Genomic DNA, 17,313 nt, shown 5'->3' with positions numbered 1-17,313 from the left:
CTTCTGCCAGGCTGAATTGATAGCAGCAAGGACTGGGTTCAATACATAGGGGTCCCTTCCCTACTACGTAATGCAAACCAGATCGAGCCCCCACCCAGTGACATGGGAAAATTTTACATACGCACCCCTAGGTGCCTCAAAGAGGCGATACTTCCCCTCTCGCAAGCACAGAGTCTCGGTGTAGCAGAAAATGTTTAATAACGTGAGATAAACAACATAGCATTGAATTGGGAAAACACCTCAATTAGGCCGTGTCCTTTTCCCTGGGCTCTTGAGTCTAGCAATCCCCAAATCACCCCAAAACTCCAAAGTCCAATACCTCAAATCTTTCAAGAGTCCAGCAACCCCAAAATCACCCACAGTTGCGCAACCCCAGAGTTCAAGAGTCTATCTGCAGGGTTTTTCCCCCTGCCAGCCTGGATAGAAAGGAGCACTTTACGTGGTCCACGGCTGACTGCCCTGTCTCTCTGTGGGATTCTGCTTCCGCCTTCCCCATGAACTGCTCAGCTCGGTCTACCAGCTACTCTGTTCTGCCAGCCAACCGGTGATCTACTCCAGCTGTCCTAAAAAACTACTCAGCTCACCTCACTCCGTGAGCTATTCCAACCATCCCACAAACTGCTTCGCTCTGTCAGCTGGTCTGCTCCACAACATAACTTCAGACTGTGCTACTGGTTAACAAAGCTCTCCAATGACTTCAGCTCCCGAACCTAAAACTACAAATCTTAAAAAAAATCAAATTTCAGCTTTACTCTTCAACTGCTAAAAAAGAAGAAAGTGGAATTCATGTTTCTGGTTCACCCAAGGAGCTCACTCCCTTGTCTAGCGAGTGCCACTCAAGTGATGGTGAGAATCCCTGTCTCAGAGCAGTTTCACAGTTCCTCATCCACACAATCAGGGTGACAACACTCCACATCTAATGCCCCAAAAACAAATAAACCGGGGATACCACAGCTGCCAAAGCAGCCATCCCAGGCTGTCGTTGCCATGTCAGGAGGGGTGGGTGTGCCTATGCAAACACGATCAGTCCCTGAAATTCTTTTCTAAACTCTCCATAATTCACCACCAGATGTCAAGGTAGAGTTCATCCTGCTTCTGCTTACATAGGTATCTGTGCTCCCCACAACCCCCTAATCCCACCGGGACCCATCTAGCCTGGATAAAGGTATCTGTGCTCCCCACAAACCTCTAAGCTCCCCGGGGAACCCACAAGCCCAGATGTAGGCATCTGTACGCCCCACAAACCCCCTAATACCCACAGGTCCCCTCCAGCCTGTAGGTAGGTATCTGTGACCCCCAGAGCCACACAAAGACCCTCAGGACCCCTACAGCATGGATGTTTGTATCTGTGACCCCCACAAAGCGCCTAAGCTACCCAGGGACCCCTACAATCGGGATGTAGGTATCTGTTCCCCCAAAACACCTAATCCTCCCCGAGACCCCTCCAGCCTAGACATAGGTATCTCAGACCCCACAACCCTCCTAAGACCCCCGAAATCCCTCCAGCCTAGACGCAGGTCTCTGTGCCCCTCAGAAGCCCCCTAGGCCACGATGGGACCCCTCCAGCCTCGACATAGTTATCTGAGCTCCCCCCACCCCCCCAAGGACCCCAGGGCCCCTCTTGCCTGGATGAAGGTATCTGTGCCCCCCACAAACCCCTAAGTCCCACCAACATCCCTATAGCCTGGAAGTAGGTATCTGTGCACCCTCACAAACCCACTGATCCTCCCAGCGACGCTAAAGCATGGAAATAGGTATCTGTATCCCAAAATGCCCCAAAGCAACCCTGGAACCCCTACAGCATAGAAATAGGTATCTGTGCCCCCTCAACTCTAAAATACCCCCACAACCCCTCCAGCCTGGAAGTAGATATTTGCGACTCACCAGGGCTTCTCCAGCCTGGACATAGGTATCTCTGCCTCCCACAAGCCCCCTAAGACCCATAGATCTCCCACCAGCCTGGTTGTAGCTATGTGTATGCCACACAAACCCCTAAGCTCCCCAGGGCCCCCTCCAACCAGGACATAGGTATCTGCACAACCAAAACTCTTTAAGTCCCCCAGGGATCCCTCCAGACCATGCATAGGTTTCTGTGCCCCTCACCAACTCCCTAAACCCCCAGGGACCACTACAGCTTGGACGTATGTGTCTGTGCTCACCACAACCCCCTAAGCCATCCAGGGACCTCTCCAACACGAATGTAGATATTTGTGTCCCCTATGAAGTCCCTAATCCCCACCGGAATCCCTCCTGCCTAGACGTAGCTATCTGTGCCCCACACTACCCCTAAACCCCAGCAGGGATCTCTACAGCCTCTACGTAGGTGTGATGCTCTGTGCATTACCCTGTGTGGCCACAGGGTGTCACTGTTGCTCCATGCAGGAAATACTCTGTGTATTACCCTGCGTGGCCACACAGTGTCACTGTTGCTCCATGTGGGAAATGTTCTGGGCATTAACCTGCATGGCCACACAGTGTCACTGTTGCTCCATGAGGGAAATGCTCTGGGCATTACTGTGATGGAGTAGGGACTGTCTGTGTTGGGGATGGGAGAGCAGGGGGTGACTTTAGGACCGGACACGTGCTCAGACTGTAACGTGAGCTAGGCAGGGGGGAGGGGGTCAGCACCTTTGCCAGGGAAGCTGGACACAGGAAGGGGCCGGCTGGAGGGAGTTAGTTCAGTTTCGGTTTTGGTCTAGGTGGTTGGAATTCAGGGAATCCGAAACTGAGAGTTAAGTTTCCTGAACCTCCAGAAGGACTCGATTGAGGGGTCCTGCTTGTGCTTCCAAACTCTGCTGTATCCTTCACTCCTGCTGTCCAATAAACCTTCTGTTTTACTGGCTGGCTGAGAGTCACCTTGTGTCCCAGGAAGAGAGGTGCAGGACCGGACTCCCCCACACTCCGTGACAGACCCTCAGCCCTTCCGGGACCCCTGTAGCCTGGACGTAGGTATCTGTGCCCCCCCACCAAACACCTAAGACCCCTGTAGACCCCTCCATCCTGAGCTTAGGTATCTGTGCCCCCTCACAAGCCCCCTAAGCTCCCCAGGGACCAATACAGCCACAACATTGTTATCTGTGCCCCATATAGACTCCATAAGCCCCCCAGGACACTCCAATGTGCACGTAGGTATATGTGCCCCTCAGAAACCCCCTAACCGCCCAGGAAACCCTACCGCCTGGATGTAGGTATTTGTACACCCAAAACCCCCCTATCCCCCCTCCGGGACATCTACAATCTGGATGTAGATATCTGTGCCCCTCACAAAACCTCTAATCGCCTCTAGGACCGATACAGCCTGGACATACGTATCTGTGCCCACTCGAACCCCTAAGACCCCCTGGTACCCCTACAGCCGGGTCACAGGTATCCTGGGCCCCCACAAATACCCTAAGACTCCCAGGATGCCTCCAGCCTGGACGTAGGTATCTATGCCCCCGATGAACCCCCTAAACCCCACTGGGACCCCTAGATCCTGGAGATTGGTATCTGTGTACCCCCAAAAACTCCCTAAGCCCCCCAGGGAGCCCTACGGCCTGGACGTAGTTATCTGTGCACCTCAAGACCCCTAAGATCCCTCGGACCCCTACAGCCTGGATGTAGGTGTGACGGTGCTCCCTGTGGGAGCCAGCTGAGGTCACTTAATCAGGGCGAACTGCAAACAAAACAGGGCAGACAAATCCCAAATGCTGGTGGTGATTTCAATACTTAGATTTACCAAGACAGCACAAAGCAGCTTCTGTAGTACCTCACTGGTTACTTAGAAGTTTAAGCCACGCAGTTCCCTTAAAGTACCCAGCGTCAGGCTTCCGTCCAGACACACCTGTCCGATATGATGATGATTCCTGAAAATCTTACTTCATCATATAAAAGAAAAGATTCTTCCAATCCCAAAGGATCAGCCACATACTCAGGAACTATTACAACTTAGATCTTACCTAAAATACATGCTATAGCCAATTCTTATTAAGTAAGCTAAAATGTATTAGAAAAGAAAAGAGAGAGAATGTTGGTTAAAAGATTAATAGACATATAGACTTGAATTCAATTCTTGAGGTTCAGATACATAGTAGAGGTGAGCTTGTAGTAGCCAAAAGTCCTTTTTGAAATAGTCCATAGGTTATAGTCCAATTTCCATATTCAGGGTGGCTCCAGTCAGTGACTGGGGATCACAATCCTTGTGGCTTAAGGTTTCCCCGTCTTGAAACCCAAAGCAGATATGAGATGAAGAAGGATCGTGTCCCAGGCTTCTTATACATTTCCAGCAGCCTTTCCGCCTGAGAAAACAATAGGCTTAGCTCTCCTTCCAAACATCCTGGCAATTAGTACAGGGTAATTTATTCATTAAACAGTTCAAATAGAGGTTACCACAACCTTCAAAGAGACACATAGACAATAATATTATTTCACTCAAGTACCATCATAAATGTTAATATTCCTTTTTTGCTCTTTGAATTAAAATTATAGCAACAGACAAGACTTGTTTGCTTACATCACAAGACCTGAGCAAAAATCTCCCCTTCTACTTCTAACAATGCAGACTTGCATTTCAAAGCTCTGTTCATTTACATATCTTGCTAAGCAGTTCTTAAGGTTCACCCATGGGTCAGGTCAGTCGGTGAGGTGAGTTAATTAACTCTTTCTGGCCCTGTCACCTTTCAAGGAGATATTAGATTATACTTATAATGTCACAGTGGTGGTGAGTCGACTGCTGCAGCTCCCCGTAGACTCTGCCTGCATCTCTCACCAAGCTGGAGTACAGCAGTCAAGGGGAGAGCACTCGATGTGTTGCATCTACACTAGACATGATATATCAACCCCGCTGGATCGATCGCTGCCCACCGATTCGGCAGGTGGTATAGACATACCCCGAGTATCTGGTGATCAGAGCTGGACCCCGGAGGGGGACACATTGAAGGAACTCAGGGGTTAAGGTGCCTCTATTGTCAACTGTCAGGGCTGCTGTGGCTCAGAGGAGGGTGCTTGACTACCTGGCAGGCTTAGGTGCCGCGAACCTGGGAGGCAGGAGAAGTGAAGCGGTCACGGTATGCTTGGGGTACTCGTGCTCGGAGCAGGGGTGAGCTGGGACGAGGGGGGGGTGCTTCAGGGCAGAGCGGGGGAGTTGCCACAAGAGGGGCGCCTCAGGGTGGAGGGGGGAGCTGCCACGGGTGGGGCGCCTTAGGGCGGGGGCGCGGGGGAGAAGGGGGCAAGGTGGAAGTTTCGCCTACGGCATGAAACATCCTTGCACGGGCCCTGCCCCATGCCCTGCCTGCAGCCAGCCCTGCACCCCCTGCCCAGCCCTGCCCAAAGCCATCCTCTGTCTCCATCCAGCCCTGCACCTTCTGCCCTGCCCGCACCAGCCGCATCCTCCCTGCCCTGCCTGCAGCCAGCCCCACAGCCAGCCCCTGACACACCCCCTGCCCTGTCTCCAGCCAACTCCTGCCGCTCCCCCCTGTGGCCCTGCCCAAAGCCAGCCAGGCACCACACACCCCCAGCCTGCTCCAGCCCTGCACCCCCTGTCTGCAGCCAGCCCCGCACCCCCTACCCTGTCTGCAGTCAACCCCTGATGCACCCCCCAACTTGAAGCCAGCCAGCCCCGCATCCCTTGCCCTGCCTGCAGCCAGAACCTACCTCCAGCCAACTCCATGTCCACTGGTGCCCTGCAGTTCCCAGGGCAGTAACCATGCACATCTGCTTCAATGAAGGGGGCAGGCAGCTGGGACCCACACATGTGCACACTCTTGGGTGACCAGACAGCAAATGTGAAAAATCGGGACTGGGGTGGAGGTAATAGAATCCTAGATAAGAAAAAGACCCCAAAATTTGGACTGTCCCTAAAAAATCGGAACATCAGGACACCTTAGCACACCCCCAGGACTCCTGAGTTCGATTGCTGGGTTTCCTATTGGTTCCACTGCTGGTTGTTTTCCTTTTCCTGGGGGGACTTTCGGCAAGTTGCTCCACACTCTAGGGCTCTGTCCCCAGCAGTCAAATAGGGATTTCATACTTTCCCGCTATTGGAAAGTGCTGGGAGAATCCCCCAGCAAAAGCTGCTCTGACAGTGCTAAGCAGCATCTGACCATTCAAGGTCAGAGCTCGGTACCTGGGAGGAGTGTTTGGCTCTGGGGTTTCACTTCAGCCCAGTCTAGAGAGAGGGGCCCAACCATGGAGTTTGGCTCAAGAAGACCAAGTGTCCAATTTGTTAAGGGCGTTTTGAATTCCAACCCTGTGCTCCTAACTGCTTGGTGTCAGTTGCAAATTTAGAAGCATGCTCTCCACTGCATTTTCCAAATCATTCATGAAAATATTGAATAGTATCGGACCGCGGACTGATCCCTGCCGGACCCACTAGGTAGAACCTCTCCATTGGACAGCCAAACATGGAGAAGGGCTCCTGGAGTCTGGGCTTTCAACCAGCTCTGCACCAACATTACACTGATTACAGCTGGACTGCATTTCCCTCATTTGCTTGTGAGAATGTCCTATGGGACTGTGTGAAAAGCCTTAGCAACCCCAAGCTAGATCCCATCTACTGTTTACCCACCTCCACCAGGCCCAAAACCCTGCCAAAGAAGGAAAGAGGATTGGTTTGGAATGATTTGTTCTTGACAAATCCATGCTCGCTAGTCCTAAGAACCAAACTATTCTGTAGGTGCTGCTGACAAACTGAGTGCTTAAGAATGTATTGCAGGATCTCTCCAGAAATGACAGTGAGGCTAGCTAGTCTGTAAGTCTCAGGGGTCTCTTTGTTCCCCTTTTAGAGAAAGGTCCTGTCTTGTTCATGGATGGGAAGATGTTCTTTTTCAGGGATCTCAGACGAGAACTGGGGCACAGCACCTGGTTTGTCAAGGCCACAAAAAAGGAGGCAGGAACCTCTTCTCTCCTGCTGGCAAAGAACCCCAGGTACCTGAAAGTCAGGGACTCACATCCCTGAATGGGCTTTTAAAAAGGCACTGGTTAAAGATTGGCCCCGACCATTTCTTGTTTCCATAGACTAGACATTTTAGCAAACTTTAGAATTCCTTGGTGCGAAACACTGTGAAACTCCCCTTTCTCCTTCACAGAGGGCTTTAACGCCCCTTATCTCACTCAGGCTCACAACTGCCCGGAGTTTGAGAACTGTCCCTGTTCCCATTGGACTGATGGGAGGAGCCTGAGGTGCAGAGAAGGGAAGTGACCTACCCAAGCGCCTACACAGTAAGGTGGTGGCAGAGCCAGAAAGAGAAGCCACCAGTCCTGACTCCTGTTCTAACAGACAATAACCCCCCCCACAGAGGCAGGGATAGAGCTCAGGAATCGAGATGGTGGGGAAATTTCATTGAATCCATTTCTGTCAGAAAATCCCATTCAGGCTAATCCGGTTTGTTTCTCAAAATCATAACGAGTGGGTTGAAAGTTCTTTGCAAAAATATTGTATTGCAAAACAAAAGCATCTCCTGTTTGTCAGAGTGTGTTAAATTGTCTCCTCGCACACCAAGAGGAGACACTTAGATCTCAAACATTAGATAAGATGCTTCAGTCTGAGCTAAGTCATTGCTGCTCTTAACAATTTCAAAATAAAAAAAATGCAAATAAAATAGACTATTTCAGCTATTCTATTACGTGTTAATCTGCTCTGAGTAAACGTGATAGGACACCTCCTATTATGCCCTACTCCTAGTGACACTCTCCAATGGATCCCCATCCTCCTCCCACCGTCAGGTAGGTAAGAGCAGATCATTATAATTTCTACTTGAAAGAGGGAGAAGCTATGGCTGAGAAAGGAGAATTGACTTGTTTTAGGTCACACAGCCAGTCAGAGGCAGAGTTGGGAATAGGACCCAAGAGCCCTGATTTTCAAACTACCCATTGGACCTTGAATTTCAGACACTGAATGACCTGAATAAAGTGCTCTCAGATGAGCTCCAGACCAACAACAGTGACAGTAACTATTCAGCAAGTATTTGAGGAGAACTGCAATGTTAGAGAGAATCATGAACTGCTCAGAGACAACTAATGCAGAGAAGCGGCAAATTTCATCAAACATAGAACTGGTTTTGACTTATAAAGAGAAAAACAAGGACCTGAGTCTCCTCCCTGTCAATAACCCCCGGCTCAGCCAATCAGGGTAGAGACTGAGGATGGGAGGCTGAGAGATCTCACCAGAGAGCCCAAAGGATGGCCCAGGTCACCAGTGGGAATCACTTCCCGAGCAATAGTTCAGCCTCACATTTTTGGGTAGACCTCCCACAGTGAGAACTGCAGAGCACTGCACTGCAAAAAACTAAAAAAAACACACACACACTCTCTCTCTCCCCCTCCCTCCTGGTGTTGGGAGGGGAACAGGTAAAAGGACAAAGGAAGCAAGAGAAGAGAAAGGAGGGAGGGAGAGATGAATCATAGATTATCAGCTATATAGAATCATAGACTATTAGGGTTGGAAGGGACCTCAGGAGGTCATCTAGTCCAACCCCCTGCTCCAAGCAGGACCAATCCCCAGATTTTTACCCCAGTTCCCTTAATGGCCCCCTCAGGGATTGAACTCACAACCCTGGGTTTAGTAGGCCAATGCTCAAAGCCCTGAGCTATCCCTCCCCCAGCCCTGAGCTATCCCTCCCCCGGAAGGAAGAGGTGAAACAAAAAGGACAAACCCTAATGTCCCCAGTGATTCTAAGGGACAAAATCCCAGGTGCAGAATAAAATTCTGCCTCCTTAAGCTCGTGTTTTCCATGCCTCGAATTCACCTGTCACCAGATGGATCAGACTGAACAGCTTTCAAACCTCCAGGAGGCTCTTACCTTCTAAACAGGGATGGCTTTTCTTTTAGTAAAATCACTAAAAGGGAAGGAGAAACCTCAAAAGAGGTTCCTCCTGGTGTTCACGTCCGTGAACCCGAATACTCTCTCAGTCCTCAAAGAGAGACCTGGAGAAGGAGACTTGCTGAAGCAAAGCCACAGGGGTCTTTGAGGTTTCCCTGGCCCCTCACCCCTGTCCTGCCTGGCTGATGTCAGCATCTCTCTGTGAGGTCACCACCTCCCCACCACCTTGGACCAATAAGTCTTAGGTCCTGCAAAAGGCCTTTGTGATGTCACTGCCACATCCCTCCTTTGCTGTGCCAATGTCCTGCCCCTGGCCTGGACCTTTGGAGGTTTGAGCTACTCCCTGTGGATCACCCCACTCAAGGAGCATTCATTCTAGTCAGCAAGCCGGCTAGACAGGAAAACATCAGACGCTGCTCCCAATGCTACACTCAGTTTTTCAGAAATTAGTCCACTTTCTGGCCAGAAGAGACCATTAGATCATCTAATCTGCATGTCACAGGCCTCCTGTATGACACAAGATCTACTTTGGGGGCAAACACATTCAAGAAAGGCATCTAGTCTTCATTAAATGACATCAGGAGATGAAGAATCCACCCCTTTCCTTGGTAGCTTGTTCCTGTGGTGAATCATCCTCGCTGTTGACTATTTGTCCCTTATTTGTAATAGGAATTTATCTCTTTTCACCTTCCAATCATTGGGTCTTGTTATGCCTTTCTCTGCTAGATTCAAGAGCCCTTTAGTAACCAATCTTTTCTCTCCATTAAGGCACTTCAACACTTCAGTGAAGTCACCTTTCAATCTTCTTTTCATAAGCTAAACAGGTTGAGCTCTTTCAATAGCTCACTAGAAGGTATTTTTCTCCAGCCATCAGAACATTTGGAAGCTCTTTGCTGCCCTAGCTCCAATTTAACAACATCTTTTTCAAATGAGGACACCAAAACTGAAAGCTATTCCAATATCAGTCTCACTGATGCCATGTCACCTCCTGTGACGTTATTGACATAATCTGTAACTGTATAGATCACCGTTGCGACCACTGTTCTATATTTGCAGTCAATATTGTAGAAAGATTGTTTTGTAATGGGTCTATGGAGAGGTTCTGATTGGCTGATTATAATGATGCTATCTCTAGATGTGTATCATTTTTGTAGTTGATGTTATGAATATTGGCTCTATGCTGCCCATATTTCAAACTTGTGCCATAATGGGGGACAAAACAGCTACCTTGTTGGAAGTGGCTTTGCCAATAGATGAAACCTGGGATTTAAACTCCCAATGATCGCACTGTGTTTGGGATCCATTTGAATTCCTCTCCCAGGTCTTTGACACTTTCATCTCCACTCCTAGCGACTCTGATAGAGGATTAAAGAAGTCAAAGCATCATCTCCAAGCACAGACAACGGAGAATGCTGCATCACATGACACTTTGAGAAGTGGATGGATAGAACGTGATGAAGATAAACTCTGCCTGGCTCAGACAAAAATAACAGTTGTGCAGTGATGAGGAAGGAGGGAATCTCTGAGTCACCCGTCCACGGTCGTGACTTCACAGTGCTCCCAAGCTGGAGAGTGAAGAACCCCCTCGGTCCCACCGTGAGACTGAGGAACAGGAGGCCTGTCACCCCCATTCCTGCCGTCCTGCATTCCTGGTGTCCAGCATCCCAGAGGGCCTCCGTGCCAGCAACGAAACCCAACCGTCGTCTGGACTCCCCAGTGCTCCTCCTCAACGGTTCTAAATCAGCGGGAGAGTGGAAGGTCCTGGGCGTCGCGCCGGCACCTGGGATCCTCTGCACCTGAACAGTGGGGAAAGGTTTCTGTGTTGGGGCATTGTTTAGTGTTTTCTAGTTTCCAAGGGAGGGTTTATGGGCCTGAGCGTTAAGCTCCCAAACCCAGTCACTGTTTCATTGTATTCATTAAGTTTGCATTTTCCCCTGTTCCCCCAGCTTTCTGTACCTTTACCCTGACTACACTTACCTTTGTTTCTGCCAAACCACCTTGTCTCCTCTTTATTTTATTTACACCTCAGAAGGAGGGAGGCAAAATCCACTGGTGATAGAGACAGGAGGGAGTCGAGTTTGTATCTCCTGAGAAAAGGGGTTTTTTCCTTCCCTATTTCTCCCCTACCATTTCTAACATTTTCCTTTGAAGCATTGCCTTATTCAGCTTGAGGAAACATTAGCTTTTAAGATAAAAACTACGAAATACAGAACTAGAGACATTTTTTAGAAATCTGGGATTTAGACATTTTATTTAAAGCCGGGGGGTCGGTGTTGGAGTTTCTGAGAAGGTTTCTGTTTGCAAGAAGCAACATTGTTGTATCTGTTATTGTACCAAGTGGGGAGATGGTTGTCTATAAAGGAAGAGTCAAGACTAAATGCATCCAGTGAGGATGGGATTTGAACCCATGCATGCAGAGCACAATGGAGTAGCAGTCCATCACCTTAACCACTGGGCTACCTCGTCTGAGCTGAAACAAAAGGGACAGGAGGAGAAATCTAAGGCCGACAGAAATAGGGACACGAAGGAGTTTTTAAATACTAAGCGTAAGCAGGGTCTGAATGAGCTCCCCCCTCACATCTAGTGAGGAGCTGGGGAAAGACTTCAGGAACAGACCGTGTTTGCATAGACACACCTACTCTGCCTAGCTATGCAGCATGATGGGGCCGCTTCCCCAAAATGACCAGTTTGGGATGGTCTTGGGTTACAAATCACTTTAGGATTGAGTGGAATAAAATGTTATTCTCCTTCCTGTATGAGTGAAGGGCAGCAGAACAGACCTAGTCCATCCTGATGGAGGGGTAGATGGGTGAGGAATAGCTTTTATTGGACTGCAGAGAAGGATTGAGGACATCACGCTAAAACAGTGGTCCCCAAATATTTCACATTGTGCCCTCTTAGCCATGGCTGTGGCCCCTCGGAAGCCACGGTCGAGAAGCAGGGCTGGGAGTGGGGCTGTTGCTTGCTGGGGAGAGGGGTGCGGACAGGGGCAAGGGGGTCATCGCTGGGCTGGGAGCCAGAGGCCCAGACTGAGGGTGGGGTTGGGGAAGAGCTGGGACAGAGTGGGGCTGAGTGGTGCTTCCTCCCTGCCCTCCATGGGGGCTGACTGAGGCCCTGAGGTGCCCCCATGAATGTTCCTTTGTGTCTTCCTAGGAGTCATACCCCACATTATGGGGACCACTGAACCCTACTCGCTAAGCAGGGGCTAGTGATTCCAAAGCCCAGGGAAAGGGAGAACAAGTGTGGGGGCCCCAGCACCAGAACCATGCACCCCCTTCTGTCTGTGGCTCTGCCCCCTTCCACCCATAGCCCCATCCACTATCACCTCTGTTCCACCCCTTCCCCCACCAGCCCCACCCTGTCACTCCTTTACCCCTACCCCGCTGCTGCCCTGAGACCAGCGAAGCTCCATACCCCTGCTGCAGCCCCTGGGCTGTAGCAGGGTGTGGGAGCTCCTCCAGCCCTGGGGCTGACATAGGGGAGACTTTTGCAGGGTGGCTTAATTTGGCTGAGGTCCCAGTCATGGGCCCCACTGTCCCCTTGGTGATGCAAGGTTTGGGGAGACTGAGCCCCCCCGACCTCCATTACTTGCCGCCCAGGCTACCGCTGCTCAGTGTGGGGCCAGTCTCCCTGTGTTTTCTGCTGCTTGTGCTGGGGAGCCTGGCCGGCACTAGGGGTGGGGCCCCCAGCAGCCACCCAAGGCTCCAGGGGATCAAAGGGCACCGTGTGGCAGTGCAAAGGTGCTCGCTGCTCTCCCCTGCCCCAATGCTCCTCCATGGGCCCTTAGAGGGTTGGGGGGAGTGAGGAGCAACACTATGTGCTCCATGCGTCCTGGTCACTTTCCCCACCTGGGCTGTGCTGTGAGGGGAGCATCAGAAGCTGCTGTTCTCTGCCCTCCCCTTATGCAGCCCAGCTGAGGAAAGTGACCTGGATGCAGGGAGCTCGGATGACGTCACTTCTCATCTCCCCACCCCCACAGCACCTAGGGGTACCCGGAGGAGCAGCATCCCAGGGAGGAGCAATGCTAGTTGCTCCATGCACACAGATCACTGTCCGCACGTGGGTGCAGGAGGGGGCGCAGGGGTTGGGGACAAAAGAGCGGGGGAAGGGATTGGGGTGAAGGGGGTGCAGGAGAGGGTCAGTGGCTGGTGGCACAGGAGGGGGTGCAGAGGTTAGGGGTGAAGGGGGTGCAGGAGAGGGTCAGTGGCTGGTGGCACAGGAGGGGGTGGAGGGATTAGGGTGAAGGGGGTGCAGGAGAGGGGCAGGGGTTGAGGCGCAGGGGTTAGGGGTGAAGGGGGTGCAGGAGAGGGTCAGTGGCTGGTTGCACAGGAGGGGGTGCAGGGGTTAGGGGTGAAGGAGGTGCAGGAGAGGGGGAGTGGCTGGTGGCACAGGAGGGGTGGAGGGATTAGGGTGAAGGGGGTGCAAGAGAGGGGCAGGGGTTGAGGCGCAGGGGTTAGTGGTGAAGGGGGTGCAGGAGGGGGTCAGTGGCTTGTGGCACAGGAGGGGTTGCAGAGGTTAGGGGTGAAGGGGGTGCAGGCGAGGGGCAGTGGCTGGTGGCACAGGAGGGGTGCAGGGGTTAGGGGTGAAGGGGGTGCAGGAGAGGGTCAGTGGCTGGTGGCACAGGAGGGGGTGGAGGGATTAGGGTGAAGGGGGTGCAAGCGAGGGGCAGTGGCTGGTGGCACAGGAGGGGGTGGAGGGGTTAGAGGTGAAGGGGGTGCAGGAGATGGCAGTGGCTGGTGGCACAGGAGGGGTTGCAGGGGTTAGGGGTGAAGGGGGTGCAGGAGAGGGGGAGTTGCTGGTGGCACAGGAGGGGGTGGAGGTATTAGGGTGAAGGGGGTGCAGGAGAGGGGCAGGGGTTGAGGCGCAGGGGTTAGGGGGGAAGGGGGTGCAGGAGAGGGTCAATGGCTGGTGGCACAGGAGGGGGTGCAGAGGTTAGGGGTGAAGGGGGTGCAGGAGAGGGGCAGGGGTTGAGGCGCAGGGGTTAGGGGGGAAGGGGGTGCAGGAGAGGGGGAGTGGCTGGTGGCACAGGAGGGGGTGGAGGGATTAGGGTGAAGGGGGTGCAGGAGAGGGGCAGGGGTTGAGGCGCAGGGGTTAGGGGTGAAGGGGGTGCAGGAGAGGGTCAGTGGCTGGATGCACAGGAGGGGGTGCAGGGGTTAGGGGTGAAGAAAGTTCAGGAGGGGGCAGTGGTTGGTGGCACAGGAAGGGGTGCAGGGGTTAGGGGTGAAGGATGTGGAGGAGAGGGGCAGTGGCTGGTGGCACAGGAGGGGGTGTAGGATTAGGGTGAAGGGGGTGCAGGAGAGGGGCAGTGGCTGGTGGCACAGGAGGGGGTGCAGGGGTTAGGGGCGAAGGGAATTCAGGAGGGGGCAGTGGCTGGTGGCACAGGAAGGGGTGCAGGGGGTTAGGGGTCAAGGGGGTTCAGGAGGGGGCAGTGGTTGGTGGCACAAGAGGGGAGTATGGGAGTTAAGGGCAAAGGGGACACAGTGTAGGGGTTAGGGCACAGGAGGGGGCAGGAATTGTGGTGAAGGAGGCACAAGAGTTGGGAGTGCCGGAGCTAGGGGGTAAAGGGAGAGGGGAATCGTCTAGGGGCGATGGGGAAGTGCCAAAGTCTAAGTTTTACCCAGGGCACCATTTCCCCTAACGCTGATCCTTGGTAACATTTCTTGCTGGGACGGGGAGGGGAGAGAGATGAGGCATTTTCTCTCTGTTTCTTTCCTCTCCATTTTTTGCTCCTTCCTTCAATTCCAGAATCCTCCCTTGTGTTTCAGACTGTGCAGTGACGCCCTCCCAACCCCAGGCCTCTGGAGCCTTTGGAGCAGAAAGATCCCAGGAGCTGAGGGTGAATCCAGGAGTGAGTAGCTGGCAGGAAGGAGTCCTAGCAGTTCTTCTGGGAGCACAGGTGAGGAATGACTCCCCCTTCCCTAGATTCTCCCCATGGGAACAGGGAGAGTTGTGTGATAAATTCCTGTAACTCTTCTGCCCCTCTGAGTTGGCAGAAACAAGGGCTGGGTTCAGTATCTAGGGGTTCTGCTTCAATAAAGCAATACAAAACTGGCTCGGGTCCCCACCAAGTGACCTGGGACAATTACACATCACCCCCCTGGGTGCCTCTAGGAGGCAATACTGCCCCTCTTGCAAGCAGGGAGTCTGAGCCGCTCCACCCCACCAGCCATTCCATGAACCACTCCAGTGGTCCCTGCAAACTGCTCTGCTGGGGCAGCAAAGAGCCACCAAATGTTCTGAGGGCTGGAGAAAAATGCCTTCTAGTGAGTAGTGAAAGAGCTCAACCTGTTTAGCTTATCAAAAGAAGATTGAAAGGTGACTTCACTGAAGTGTTGAAGTGCCTTCAGGGAAAGAAAAGACTGGGTATTAAAGGGCTCTTTAATCGAGCAGAGAAAGGCATAACAAGACCCAATGGCCGAAAAGTGAAAAGAGAAATTGATATTACAAATAGGGCGCAAAATTTCAGCAGTGAGGATGATTCACCACAGGAACAAGCTACCAAGGAAAGTGGTGGATTCGCCATCTCCTGATGTCATTTAATGAAGACTAGATGTCTTTCTGGAATGTTTTTGCCCCCAAAGTAGCTCTTGTGTCATACAGGAGGCCTGTGATATGCAGGGGGTCAGATTAGATGCTCTAATGGTCTCTTCCGGCCATAAAGTTGACTAATTTCTGAAAAACAGAATGTAGCATTGGGAGCAGCGTCTGATGTTCTCCTGTCTAGCTGGCTTGCTGCCTAGAACGAACACTCCTTGAGAGGGGTGATCCACAGGGAGTAGCTCAAACCTCCAAAGGTCCAGGCCAGGGGCAGGACATTGGCACAGCAAGGGAGGGGTGTGACAGTGACATCACAAAGGCCTTTTGCAGGACCTCAGACTATTGGTCCAAGCTGGTGGGGAGGTGGTGACCTCACAGAGAGATGCTGACATCAGCCAGGCAGGACAGGGGTGAGGGGCCAGGGAAACCTCAGAGACCCTTGGGGCTTTGCTTCAGCAAGTCTCCTTCTCCAGGTCTCTCTTTGAGGACTGAGAGAGTATTTGGGTTCACGGACGTGAGCGCCAGGAGGAACCTCTTTTGAGTTTTCTCCTTCCCTTGTAGTGATTTTACTAGAAAAAAGCCGTCCCTGTTTAGAAGGTAAGAGCCTCCTCGAAGGAAGGGGTATCATGGGGTTGTCACAGTTCAGATGCCAATGCCAAACCGCCCCCACTATAAGGAGCTCCTGCCACCTGCTCTGTGTTTGCAGGGCAGGAGAGAACAGCATCCAAGGCAGAGATTTGATCCTGGCTGCCGGAGAAGAGCAGCAGGCTTAGCTGTCAAAACTTACTGGAGCTATGAAAGGGGAGGGTCCCATGGCTCTGTAGCAGAATGCAGGGCAGCCGAGTTCACGGCAGGCATTATGGGATACTGGAGGAGGCCAGTTATGGTTATATAATGAACGGCAGCATCTACACTGGCACTCTGTCCCTTTAAGTTTGCTGCAAAAAGCTCTAGGCCTCTCATCGAAGTGGTTTTATTTTGTCACCAAAACAGGGCAGTTTTGTCACCAGATGTGGCATTGCAGTGTGTACACCAGCCACGAGCTGCCGACCGAAGGTGGTCAGACACTGTGTTTGAACCAGATGGAAGCAGCATGTCTTAGCTGGCTAAAGCACTTGTCTTATAAGCAGGAGATCCTGGGTTCAGGACCCTAGGGGAGTGGCTTTTGGGGTACATGGTATTGGCTACTGTCAGAAGACAAGATTCAGAGCTAGATGGGCCTTCGGCCTAGCCCAGTGTGGTTTTTCTTATGGTTTAAATTATGCTCAGAGCCACTGATAATAGAGTTATTGAAAGTTTGGGAGATAAGAGCTGATAGGACAGTGGTCCAGTCCCCTCGCAGCTGACCCCCTCCCTCTGAGACAGGGGCAGGTCTGAGCTCTCGCACCAAATGCTCATTGTGGCTGCCAGAATCTGTGGGCAGCTCATTTAATTTGCATTGAGGGTTGAGTCCTGCTTTGTGCCCAGTGTCTGAGAATGAAAATCCTAAACCACCCTTTGAAACAACAAAAGCAGCAGGACGTGTTATTGTCCCTGCCCCAAAGCAGACAGACCAATGGAGAAATGCCACTGAGTCCACGGTAATACTCCACTGCCATTTTACCTTTTTTGCTTGCTAAACTCCCTCCCAACCTTGTGGGGTCCCAGACCCCGGTATTGAGCCTGAGCTGAGATGTCTACACTGCAAATTTACCACCCCACGGCCCAAGCCCCAGGAGCCGGAGCTGGCATGGGGCAGCCCTGGATGTTTCATTGCAGTGTGGACATAGCCTAGCATTATGTCTACACTGCCATTAGCACACCCAAGTCACTATTCTCAAACCCTGGGTCAGCTGATTCAGGCTTGTGGGGCTTGTGCGACAGGGTAATAAAATTACAGTGTAGACACTTGGGCTTGAGCCCAGCCTCTGAGACTCCACAAGGGGTGAGAGTCTCCGAGCCTGGGCTCCAGTCTGAGCCCAAATGTCTACACTGCAGT

General features: G+C 52.0%; 1 protein-coding gene, 1 long non-coding RNA gene and 1 other non-coding gene across 3 annotated transcripts in view; 1 reads left to right on the top strand and 2 right to left on the bottom strand.

The window, feature by feature from the left end:
• LOC127055929 (uncharacterized) overlaps positions 1 to 9,199 on the bottom strand; it is a 308,434-nt gene extending 299,235 nt beyond the window's left edge. The window contains exon 1 of the long non-coding RNA XR_007775670.1: positions 8,903 to 9,199. This is a non-coding gene — a long non-coding RNA (uncharacterized LOC127055929). The remainder of the gene's footprint in view (positions 1 to 8,902) is intronic.
• The window catches only part of LOC127055901 (zinc finger protein 558-like), a 508,571-nt gene that overhangs the window by 318,801 nt on the left and 172,457 nt on the right, over positions 1 to 17,313 (top strand). The window lies entirely within an intron of this gene.
• TRNAS-GCU (transfer RNA serine (anticodon GCU)) lies at positions 11,183 to 11,263 on the bottom strand. Its single transcript has one exon. It is a non-coding gene; the product is annotated as a tRNA-Ser (tRNA).

This window comes from Gopherus flavomarginatus, chromosome 7 (assembly GCF_025201925.1).
Source record: "Gopherus flavomarginatus isolate rGopFla2 chromosome 7, rGopFla2.mat.asm, whole genome shotgun sequence".
NCBI classification, from domain to species: domain Eukaryota; kingdom Metazoa; phylum Chordata; order Testudines; family Testudinidae; genus Gopherus; species Gopherus flavomarginatus.
Note: the sequence above shows the minus strand (reverse complement) of the source record. Positions and strands in the feature narration are given on the sequence as shown.